The sequence below is a fragment of the Mesoplodon bidens genome (genome assembly GCF_964165515.1).
Source record: "Mesoplodon bidens genome assembly, chromosome: 4".
Classification (NCBI taxonomy): Eukaryota; Metazoa; Chordata; class Mammalia; order Artiodactyla; family Ziphiidae; genus Mesoplodon; species Mesoplodon bidens.
In genome coordinates this window covers 19,226,779-19,239,817 of record NC_138160.1, presented here as the reverse complement: position 1 = coordinate 19,239,817, position 13,039 = coordinate 19,226,779, and positions in this window count along the sequence as shown.

Here is a 13,039-nt window from a genome sequence, read left to right as displayed (position 1 = left end):
AAGTACAGAGAGTCCCATACAGGATAAGTCCAAGGAGAAACACTCCAAGACACATGTTAATCAAACTATCAAAAATTAAATACAAAGAAAAAATATTAAAAACAGCAAGGGAAAAACAACAAATAATATACAAGGGAATCCCCATAAGGTTAACAACTGATCTTTCAGCACAAACTCTGAAAGCCAGAAGGGAGTGGCAGGATATATTTAAAGTGATGAAAGAGGAAAACCTACAGCCAAGATTACTCTACCCAGCAAGGATCTCATTCAGATTCGATGGAGAAATTAAAAGCTTTACAGACAAGCAAAAGCTAAGAGAATTCAGCACCACCAATCCAGCTTTACAACAAATGCTAAAGGAACATCTCTAGGCAGGAAACACAAGAGAAGGAAAAGACTTACAGTAAGAAAACCAAAACAATTAAGAAAATGGTAATAGCAACATACATATCTATAATTACCCTAAACTTATATGGAATAAGTGCTCCAACCAAAAGACATAGGCTGTCTAAATGAAAAAGACCTGTATATATGATGTCTCCAAGATCCACATTTCAGACCTATGGACACATACAGACTGCAAGTGAGGGGATTGAAAAAGATATTCCATGTAAATGGAAATCAAAAGAAAGCTGGAGTAGCAATTCTCATATCAGACAAAATAGACTTTAAAATAAAGACTAATAGAAGAGACAAAGAAGGACACTACATAATGATCAAGGGGTCTATCCAAGAAGAACGTATAACAATTGTAAATATTTATGCACTCAAAATAAGAGCACCTCAATACATAAGTCAAATGTTAACAGCCATAAAAGGGGAAATTGACAGTACCACAATCACAGTAAGGGACTTTTAACACCCACTTTCACCAATTGACAGATCATCCAAAATGAAAATAAATAAGGAAGCACAAGCTTTAAATGATACATTAAATGATATGGACTTTACTGATATTTATAGGACATTCCATCCAGAAACAAATGGGTCACAAATCAAGCCTTGGTAAATTTAACAAAATTGAAATCATATCAAGTATCTTTTCCGACCACAACTCTATGAGACTAGATATAAATTACAGGAAAAAGTGGGTAAAAATACATACACATGGAGGCTAAACACTACACTACTTAATAACCAAGGGATCAATGAAGAAATCAAAGAGGACATTGAAAAAATCTAGAAACAAATGACAATGAAAACAGCACGACCCCAAACCTTTGAGATGCAACAAGAGCAGTTCTAGCAGAGAAGTTTATACCAATACAATCTTACCTCAAGAAACAAGAAACATCTCAAATAAACAACCTAACCTTACACCTAAAGCAATTAGAGAAGGAAGAACAACAACAACAACAAACAAAAAAAAAAAAAGTTAGCAGAAGGAAACAAATCATAAAGATCAGATCAGAAATAAATGAAAAGGAATGAAGAAAACAATAGCAAAGATCAATAAAACTAAAAGCTGGTTCTTTGAGAGATGAAATAAAATTCATAAACCATTAGACAGACTTATGAAGAAAAAAAGGGAGAAGATTCAAATCAATAGAATTAGAAATGAAAAAGGAGAAGTAACAACTGACACTGCAGAAATACAAAGGATCATGAGAGATTACTACAAGCAACTACATGCAATTAAAATGGACAACCTGCAAGAAATGGACACATTCTTAGAAAAGCATAACCTTCCAAGATTGAACCACTAAGAAACAGAAAATATAAACAGACAAATCACAAGCACTGAAATTGAAATTGTGATGAAAAATCTTCAATAACACAAAAGCCCAGGATCAGATGGCTTCAGAGGCGAATTGTATCAAACATTTAGAGAAGAGTTAAGCACCTATCCTTCTCAAACTCTTCCAAAATATAGCAGAGGGAGGAAGACTCCCAAACTCAATCTACGAAGCCACCATCACCCTGATAACAAACCAGACAAGGATGTGGCAAAGAAAGAAAACTACAGGCTAATATCACTGATGAACATAGATGTAAAAATCCTCAACAAAATGCTAGCAAACAGAATCCAACAGCGTATTAAAAGGATTATACACCATGATCAAGTGGGGTTTATCCCAGGAATGCAAGGATTCTTCAATATACGCAAATTAATCAATGTGATATACCATATTAACAAATTGTAGGAGAAAAAACGTATGATCACCTCAATAGATGCAGAAAAATCTTTCGACAAAATTCAACACCGATTTATGATAAAAACCCTCCAGAGAGTAGGCAAAGAGGGAACTTACCTCAACATAATACAGGCCATATATGACAAACACACAGACAACATCATTCTCAATGGTGAAAAACTGAAACCATTTCCACTTATATCAGGAAAAAGACAAAGTTGTGCACTCTCACCACTATTATTCAAAATAGTTTTGGAAGTTTTAGCCATAGTGATCAGAGAATAAAAGGAATCCAAATCGGGAAAGAAGAAGTAAAGTTGTCACTGTTTGCAGATGACATGACATTCTCTATACATAGAGAATCCTAAAGTTGCTACCAGAAAACTACTAGAGCTAATCAATGAATTTGGTAAAGTAGTAGGATACAAAATTAATGCACAGAAATCTCTTGCATTCCTATACACTAATGATGAAAAATCTGAAAGAGAAATTAAGGAAGCACTCTCATGTACCACTGCAACAAAAAGAATAAAATACCTAGGAATAAACCTACCTAAGGAGACAAAAGACCTATCTGCAGAAAACTATATGACACTGATGAAAGAAATTAAAGATGATGCAAACAGATGGAGAAATATACCATGTTCTTGGAATGGAAGAATCAACATTGTGAAAATGACTCTACTACCCAAAGCAATCTACAGATTCAATGCAATCCCTATTAAACTACCAATGGCATTTTTCACAGACCTAGAACAATAAATTTCATAATTTGTATGGAAGCACAAAAGACCCTAAATAGCCAAAGCCATCTTGAGAAAGAAAAATGGAGCTGGAGGAATCGGGCTCCCCAACTTCAGACAATACTACAAAGCTACAGTAATCAGGACAGTATGGTACTGGCACAAAAACAGAAATATAGATCAATTCAACAGGATACAAAGTCCAGAGATAAACCCATGCACATATGCTCAGCTTATCTTTGATAAAGGAGGCAAGAATATACAATGGAGACAAGACAGCCTCTTCAATAAGCGGTTCTGGGAAAACTGGACAGCTACATGTAAAAGAATGAAATTGGAACACTCCCTAACACCATAAACAAAAATAAACTCAAATGGATTAAAGATCTAAATGTAAGGCCAGACACTATCAAACTCTTAGAGGAAAACATAGGCATAACACTCTATGACATAAATCACAACAAGATCCTATTTGACCCACCTCCTAGAGAAATGGAAATAAAGATAAAAATAAACAAATGAGACATAATGAAACTTAAAAGCTTTTGCACAGCAAAGGAAACCTTAAACAAGACGAAAAGATAACCCTCCAAATGAGAAAAATTATTTGCAAATGACGCAAATGACAAAGGATTAATCTACAAAATTTATAAGCAGCTCAATATCACAAAAACAAACAACCCAATCTAAAAATGGGCAGAAGACTTAAATAGACATTTTCCAAGGAATATTTACACATTGCCAACAGTCACATGAAAGAATGCTCAACATCACTAATCATTAGAGAAATGCAAGTCAAAACTGGAATGAAGTGTTACCTCACACCAGTCAGAATGGCCGTCATCAAAAAATCTACAAACAATAAATGATGGAGAGGGTTTGAAGAAAAGGGAACCCTTTTGCACTGTCGGCGGGAATGTAAATTGATACAGCCACTATGGAGAACAGTATGGAGGTGCCTTAAAAAACTAAAAATAGAACTACCCTATGATCCAGCAATCCAACTACTGGGCATATACCCTGAGAAACCATAATTCAAAAAGAGTCATGTACCACAATGTTCATTGCAGGTCTATTTACAATAGCCAGGACATGGAAGCAACCTAAATGTCCATCGACAGATGAATGGATAAAGAAGATGTGGCATATATATCCAATTGAATATTACTCAGCCATAAAAAGAAACGAAACTGAGTTATTTGTAGTGAGGTGGTGGACCTAGAGTCTGTCATAAGAGTGAAGTAAGTCAGAAAGAGAAAATCAAATACATTATGCTAACACATAAATATGGAATCTAAGAAAAAGAGTTCTGAAGAACCTAGAGGTAGGACAGGAATAAAGACACAGAAGTAGAGAATAGACTTCAGGACACAGGGATGGGTTAGGGTAAGCTGGAATGAAGTTAGAGAGTGGCATGGGCATATATACACTACCAAATGTAAAATAGGTAGCTAGTGGGAAGCAGTCACATAACACAGGGAGATCAGCTTGATGTTTTGTGAACACCTAGAAGGGTGGGATAGGGATGATGAGAGGGAGACCCAAGAGGGAGGAGATATGGGGATATATGGATATGTATAGCTGATTCACTTTGTTATAAAGCAGAAACTAACACACCATTGTAAACAATTATACTCCAATAAAGAAGTTAAAAATAAGACAAAATACCAACTAAACAAATTTAACATAGTGATTTTTCCTTTTAGCTTTTCACTGTAATCTTATATATGAAATATAATGAAATACACAATTTTCTGTGGTCCTTAAGAAAGTAAATGATGAATCCTTAAACACTATATATAAAGGACTATTGTCAAAAAAGTGCCTATATTAATAGTGTAAGGAATCTCTAAAATATCTTCCAAATTAGCTGTATTTTTGTTTATTCTCTTCCTTCTCCAAGAAATGTGCCTGTTTACTCATGTATGATATAAATTCTCACCCGCATTTTGATCATTTTAATAATTATTTTAAATTGGTATATGGATGATGTATGCATAATGGTGGTTGATTTTGTCATTGCAATTCAAGCAGGTGGTGAAGCAAAATTTTGTTTATATTTCCATATATAATAAAGCTAAAACAATTAAATATTCTACTCTATTTAGCCACAACTTTTAATATCCCATAAAGAATATAATTTATAATTAAAATATTCTTTGTGTTTATACCTCTATAGGGAGAAAGGAATAAGTATGCCTCAGAGTATAATAGTTTTCAGAAGGACTATCTTGTAAAATACTGTTTTCAAATGTATTTCTTGGTACCTACTTAGTAAGGAGTTATTTTAGCACTAGTATTTTTCTTATGTGCTACTTTAATGATACTATGCACCATTTTTATTTAATTTCATTAGTAGTATTAAACATTAAATCCCCTAGTAAACAGTTTGTTGAATACCCATTAAATTAAAAAGAAAGAAATAATCATTAAAATAATTAAGAAAACTATAGCTATTCTTCATAAATTCTCTCTAACCTGTGTTTAACAATATCCCACAAATACAAATCTGAGCTAATAGATGTTGTTTTGTTCAAAATTATTGGTCTAATTTATAAGCTATAACACTATTGCTAAGGGAGAATTTGCCTTTTTGTTTTTGACTTTCAGATAATTCTGTTGCTTACTGACATAACACAGAGTGATGTTAAAGTGGAATGTAAAGAGGGTCTATAGATTAGAATTTCGTGCTTGTCATGAAATAGTTCTGTTTATGTAGTTTCCCAGTATGATCAATATCATTATTTTGAGGTTATTGAGTATATAGTCTTGTTTTGCCATATTCTGTACACACTGCAATTCAAGTCACAAAAGATGACATTGTTTTGTGAAACTATAAGAGAAGATGCTAATCTGACAATTTCAGTGTGATTTACTAATTGTTATTACTCCATTTTATTTATTCATAAATCTCATAAAGATGGTAAGTTAACATTTCACCCATTTCTTACAATAAGGTAGAGGAAGTAAAGGAGATGTGCAAATCATTTATGCAGTTTTCTTCCATGAATCATCTTGAGTATTAAAGATTTATGAACTCTCATTTTTGTGACAGTAGTTTGTAAACAAAGCAGAAACTAGTTTGGCATGAATCATTTTCTAGTGAATGGAAATAGTGAGAATATGAACAGGGCAATCTGTTCAATTATAATGTAATATGAAGAATATTAGATAAATAAAGATAATATTATTATGCATTGTATCATAACAATAAGGTAGCCCAAATAATGTTCCTTTAGTAGCTGCTTGGCAATTTGCCTTTCATTCCTAAAGTACAGAATAAAAAGAAACATTATTTCATCTCTTTTCAATTTTGGGGGGAGATATGTGTGTGTGGATATTCTGCATATCCTTATTAACAAATTGAGGCTCTTATCCAAAACAGCTAAATAATTTTGAGCCATTATTTTATATTTTTGAATTTCCAAATTGTTGTCTCAAATTGCTTTTCTAAATTAGTGTATCTTTATAGCACCATAATCACACCCTCATTCATTTATCAATAGATATTACTTTTTCACTGATTTTTTTATTAAGCTTTAAATTGTCACTTAGGAATATTAAAAATTAACAAAAATAAGTTTATTATTTGAAATAAAATAAAATATGGATGTAAAGTAATGTAAAGTGTGTATGTGTGTGTGAATCAGAAGAAGTCAGACTACCTGGAATTAAGACTTTGGCATTCTTGACTCTGCTGACAGATTAAATAAAAGGAATATCTGGAATACAGGATAAAGCACAGATGAAGAAGGGAAAATGACTACAAGGGCACACATTCAGGCTTGAAATGTAAGGTAAATCAAACAATTTCTAAAATATCAAAAAGTGATTACCTAGAATTACTGGGGGAAAAATATCTGAAAGTTTGCAAATGAAGGGGGAGTTACTCTGTTGAAATCTTAAACATTATCACAAACATAATATTTTACCAAATAACTGAGTAATTGGCATTCAGTTTGAAACATTCATGTTATTTCCATGATTTTAATTTACTTTTGTGCCCTTTTAATATCATGCAAACAAAACCAAAATTTTATTGGTCCTAGAAGTGATAGCAAGATGACTAAATAGAAAAATGTATATAAGTATGAATTTTCACTCCAAAAATGAGAATGGAACACACCATAATAAATATTATTCTGGGGGAAGTTGAAATCACATTAGTAGAAAGAAGAAAGTTCCTCACAATGACTAAAAATGAGAAAACATTTACATAGTTGCAAGTAGGGGGTGATAATTCCACTATGGATTTGATAGAAGATAATTCTTCAAAATACTAGTGGTTTTGGTTGGAGAGCTACTAAATTCAAGAATTAGAGTGCCTGTAATTATTAATGGAAAACTTAAATATCCCCTTCCAAGGAGATGTAAAAGCAGTTTTATTAATATAGCTATTAAAATAGTTTTATATATTGAGAAATGAAGGGTGTTTCTTTGATGAATTCATTTTATCTTTAATTATGTTACATTTGTTATGGAAGTTATAACTCTAATTAGAAGACATAATTAGGGAAAATAATAAGTTTTTTTTTTTTTAGGATAGGATAAATTTGGCAAGGAGATGTGGTAATCAGCATTCATTTCTCACATCTGATTAAAGGATTTATGCTTTTCCAAGACACATTCAGGCTAAAATCATGCTTGTGTTTTCATTAATGGGAGCAGAACAGTAATTCTTCAAGCTCATGATAAAAAAAGTATACTACGTGATATCAAGTTAGGATCCAGTTTTGATTATCAGAGGTCAGAAGAGTAAAGTATTCACAGTTTTCCTTTATGAAAAATGAGTTTGTTTACTTATATTTACTAGGAAGGAAAAATGTTTATACACACAGAGACAATCTCAATTTCCCTTTGGAAGCATACTTTACCCACTAATAAATGTTAAAATAGCAACATTAAAATTCTGCAAAGCCCAATTTTTTTTTAACAGGAAAAAATGATGACTGGAAATGGTCTAAAATGTGAACATATTATATGCTATTTCAAAGTGAAGTTTGGACAGTGTCCTTTTCAGATCCTTTTATATTTGTATGTATTTTTTCATAAAATTTTCATAAAATACTTGTTATTAGAACAATATTAATAATAACAGTGGTAAATAGCTACCATTTTTAATAACTAAGTATTACTGAGATTTTCCTGAATGTCTTACTGAAATTAGTTAAAGATCCTAAATTAGGTACTGTTATTATCTCCATTTTACAAATTTAAAGATTGAGGTTTTGAGAGCTTAAATCACTTGTCCTGACTTTGCAGTTATTAAGTAGCAAAGCTGAGACCTGAAAAAATTCTAACACTGTCCAAGTCTATACTATCTGCAAAAAGAGTGACAGGTGTTGAAATATTATGAACTTGAATTCCATATTATTTATGGAAAAAATAACCAGGGGTGGCATGTCATTGCAAAGGAATTGCTCTGTTGCCAGATGAGAATGGAGTTCTCATTTCATAGGAAGCCTAACGGGGCTGTTATGGCCACATAAGTGTTAAAGTTGGGAAGTGAACGCAGGCAACCAGGAAACTAGAGAAACATAACCTTTCCACAGGTTTTGTTTTAATATCTTTGAAGTTTCTTAGTATTTTGAACAGTGAAAGAGAATATATTATAAATAATTGTATAAAATGTCTGTTGTACTGAGATGCCCTATGTTTACTCATACAAAGGAATAGTCTCAGAGGATCTAAATTATAGTAGTTAAGGTTTTAAGTGGAGCCGCTCTTCAAAGTTCTCACTATGAGTCATATGCAAATTAATCAACCTCAAGAAATACAAAATCACACAAAAATTTTCTTGGTCAAATTGTTTCTGACATGTCCAAAATTAAGTCACAATTTATATGTTTCTAACTTTAAAAGGAAATCTATGTGGGGCCTTATTCAACTACATAAACTGATTCATTTATTCTTTAACCTCTGGATCTCTGAGTATCCAGATGATCCCCTTCTCCCTTCTGCCTCCAAGTTGTATATAGAGTTTTCCTGCTACATATGTAGAACACTTATCATATTGGGATTAACACAAGCTAGAGAAGGCCTAGGCTTCTGGACAACTCCACTCTAGATCCATCTAGTTCCTTTATAATTCATGAAGGCCACTGGGATGCCTTTCTATATTATCCCAATTTTCCTAGTTCTGAATAATTAAGTTATGTTAAATTATACAATACGTCACACAACAAAATTAAATGAGATATGAATGCACATGGTCTGAGACATCATCTCTGAACATTATCTTCAAAACTGGAAATATCTAGTCCTACTCTTTATTCTAAATGTGTTACACTGAGACAACACATCAAAATGTGGGGGAAAATCCAGTCTAAGTAAAATCATTAAAGATCAGATTTTAAGGTCCCCTGTGGCATTCTCTTCATGCATACAATTAACTGCTATGTATTGAACACACATTTTGTGCTGGGCAATGTACTGAGCATTTGTGATTCAACAAGAATTAAAAAGTGATCTCAGTACTAGAGAGACTCAAATATCTTGCAATGGACGGTGTTAGTTTCCTTTTGCTGTGAAACAAATTACTATACTACACACTTTGTGGCATACATGAACACCCATTTATTATCTCACATTTCTTATTCCAGAAGGCTGGGCAGGCCCAATTGGGCTCTTTGATTAGGACATCACAAGGCAGAAGTCAATGTGGCCTCTTAACAGAGGGATGGAGGGAGAGTCAGATTACAGGCTCATTCAGGTTGATGGCAGAATAAGTTCTTATTGTAGGATTGAGGTCCCATTTCCTTGCTGGCTGTCAGCTGAGAGTCTCTCTCAGATAGTAGAGGCCACCTCCAGGTCCTTCCCACATGGCCTCCCCCATCTCTAAGCCAGGAAGAGCTCCCTGTTTTTCCAAATCTTTGACTTTTTTTCTGTCCCCTGTTGGAAAAAAATGCTCTGCTTTTAAATGGTGCATTAAATTCGATTAGGCTCACTGGGTAATCTTTTTATTTACTATGAGTAGTAACCTCAGTTACAAAACGTTGTAACTTCAAAAAATTATTTTGCTATTACAAAGAGTGAGGGTCACTGGGATCATCTTAGAATTCTACATATCACCAACACAGGCATAGACTACAGAGAACAGCCTTTGCAGAGATACCTTACACTCAAATTTATTTATTTATTTATTTATTTATTTATTTATTTATTTATTTATTTATTTATTTATTTATTTATTTTGCTGTACGCTGGCCTCTCACTGTTGTGGCCTCTCCCGTCGTGGAGCACAGGCTCCGGACACGGAGGCCCAGAAGCCATGGCTCACGGGCCCAGCCGCTCCGCGGCATGTGGGATCTTCCCTGACCAGGGCATGAACCCGTGTCCCCTGGATCGGCAGGCAGACTCCCAATCACTGTGCCACCAGGGAAGCCCCCTTACACTCAAATTTGATGCCACACTACTCAGTAATGCAATCATCTCAATGTAAAAAGAAATGTTATAAAACAAAAGGAAAAGGAAGACTGTGGGAAAGTAGCTAAAGGGGTGCCAAGATTCTCTTTCCCACACTGAAGCTATTTAACAGTCTATTTCTGAACTTGTTATTCCATATTCCATTTCATGTTATACTCTTGATCTCTAGGTGTTTAGTTTTTATTGATGCTACTGTTTATGTTGGTGTTGTTTTTGTTAGCCAACCATATGTATTTGATGTTAACATGATAAAAGATTTACTTTCTCTTGCGGAATTTTGCAGAAAGTTTTTAAATCTTTAATCAAGTGAATGTCTCTGTGTTATCAGTCAGGGTTACACTAGAGAAAAACAACCAGTGGGTATATATACTAAAAATTTTATTGCCAGGAATTGACTTATGAAAATGTAGTATTTGGTTAGGCAAGACCAATATTTGAAGGATAGGCAATCAGAGGGCAGGCTGGAACTTTGGGGCACAGGCTGAAGCTGATGTTCATATGTTGCATTTCTTTCTTCCTTTTCTTTCTTTCTTTTTTTTTTTTTTCTTAAGGGACGCCTCAAATCTACCCAAATTATCACAACTATAAATACCTTTACAGCAGCACCTCAATTGCTGTTTGATTACATAGTTGGGTACTGTAGCCTAATTAAGTTGGCATACAAAAAAACACCATCACTAGTTCTTGTTTTTGTCTCTAAAGAAACAAGGACACTTGCTTTCTTTCCAAAGTGTCATTACACCACATGCTATTGAAACTAGCCCTTCTTTTTTACACTGATTTCCTCAAATGCATATTAGACCATCAGACATCCATCCAGAAGCATTGTGAGCAGGTGCGTGGTGGCCTTGTGCATGACTCAACCGTCATGATAGTTTAGAAATGATCATCCACTTGCCTATTTTATTTCGATGAACAAAATAGGTAGACATGAATAGCACAAATAACACTACTCTACATATCTTATAACTTCATTTTGACATTGCAGTAAGTTCAAACTCAACTCATACTTTTAAGTTCTAGAGCTGTTCATTAGTGTCCATATTCAGGGTAGTAAAATGGTTTCAGGTCAAACACAAAGTGCCACATTCTTTCATATTGTTTCTACTCAGTTCTGTGTTTGCCCATATTCAGACAAAATACCTTGAAGATGCTACAATTTAGAAAGGCAATGCTTATTAACTTGACAAAGTTTTGTGCTTAGCTTGGTTCTGAGCAAATCTGTAGTTTTTCATGTAGACTTAGTTTCCAAGCCTTCCCTAAGTTTACTTCAATTCATGTATCATACTATAGAATGACAAATTGACACTTTCTTTCCCCTAGGTAATTTCTAAGTGTATAAATAAGAAGAGAAAGCAAAGGTCATCCATTTACTTACAAAAATGTTCAGTAAATAAACTTTTCTCTAAGAAACTATGGTATTGTCTTGAATGTTCCAAGATAAAAAATATTTAAAGCTTATTGCAGAGCTATAATGCTTTTTAGGTAGTTTTAAATGTCATTTCAGTTGTGTTACCAATAATTGCTGTCACTGTCTTCATCATTTATTTATGCAGGTTACATAGGTCTGGAAAACTGGGAGGACAAAATGACTAGTTTTAATTGTTATATGAAAGAGCATATTGACATTTTTTTTGTTTTCATATTGAATAATAATTCCCACTTATTTGTAGTTGAGTAAAACATCTTTATCCAAAGCTTACATGCTGAGGTCAAATTCTTCCTGAGCAAAACATACATTAAAGAGCTATGCTTTTGTACGTTTATAAGCTTAAAATTCCTTTCTACCTTACTCCAAGAAAATATCATAATTAAAGTTGACAGCAGATCATTAATGTCTGGAAATATCACAGACATAGTATGCAATCTTTGTTATGGTGGAGATTTCAGATAGCTAATACCTTTGGTCTATTTTGGGGAATGCTATGAGATGTACTATGTGATTATTTCAATCCACAAATTTTACCTATGGAGAAAAGAATTAAATCAATTTTAATGAAATCATGGTAATTATATTTTGGGAGAAGCTGGATTTGACAGGTTTTTAACTGAAATCAATGTGTATTAATCTATACAAAATATAGAAATAAAATTTAGAAACATTATTTTACAAGTTTATGGATGTCACCATATTATTTCATAATGTGTTCTCTGTAAATCAAGATTTATGTAAGTTCCTTCTACATATAACACAACTTAAGTGAGTCAGAGAGCTGCACTATGATGTAACACTATTCAATTCATCACTGTTAGATTAAGTTGCTATTGCAAATAACTATTCAAGCAAGTGTTGCTATAATCTGGGTTTATAAACTATGGCCAGTGGGTCAAATCTGACCTACTGCCTGTTTCTGTATAGACCACAAAGAAAGAAAGCTGTTTCATTTTTAATGGTTACATCTAAAATTATTATATAAGTACCTACATAATATCCTCAATTTTGCCCTTTTGCTGCAAACTTTAAGACATTTACTATCTAGTCCTTTAGGAGTCTGCCAGCCTCTGTGTCAAATGAACATAGAACAATGGGGAAAGAGAAAACATGAATTCTAGTTTATTGTTTTAAAATTATCATCTATGTGACCTCAGACAGGATGCAGTTATGTTAGACTCAATTTCTTCATCTGTGAAATTAACACAATAATATGATTTGCTCACCTCATACACGCAGTAATTCCCAAAGAAATCATTTGTATACAATCCCTTTGAAAAGAATATAACACTGTAATATGGATA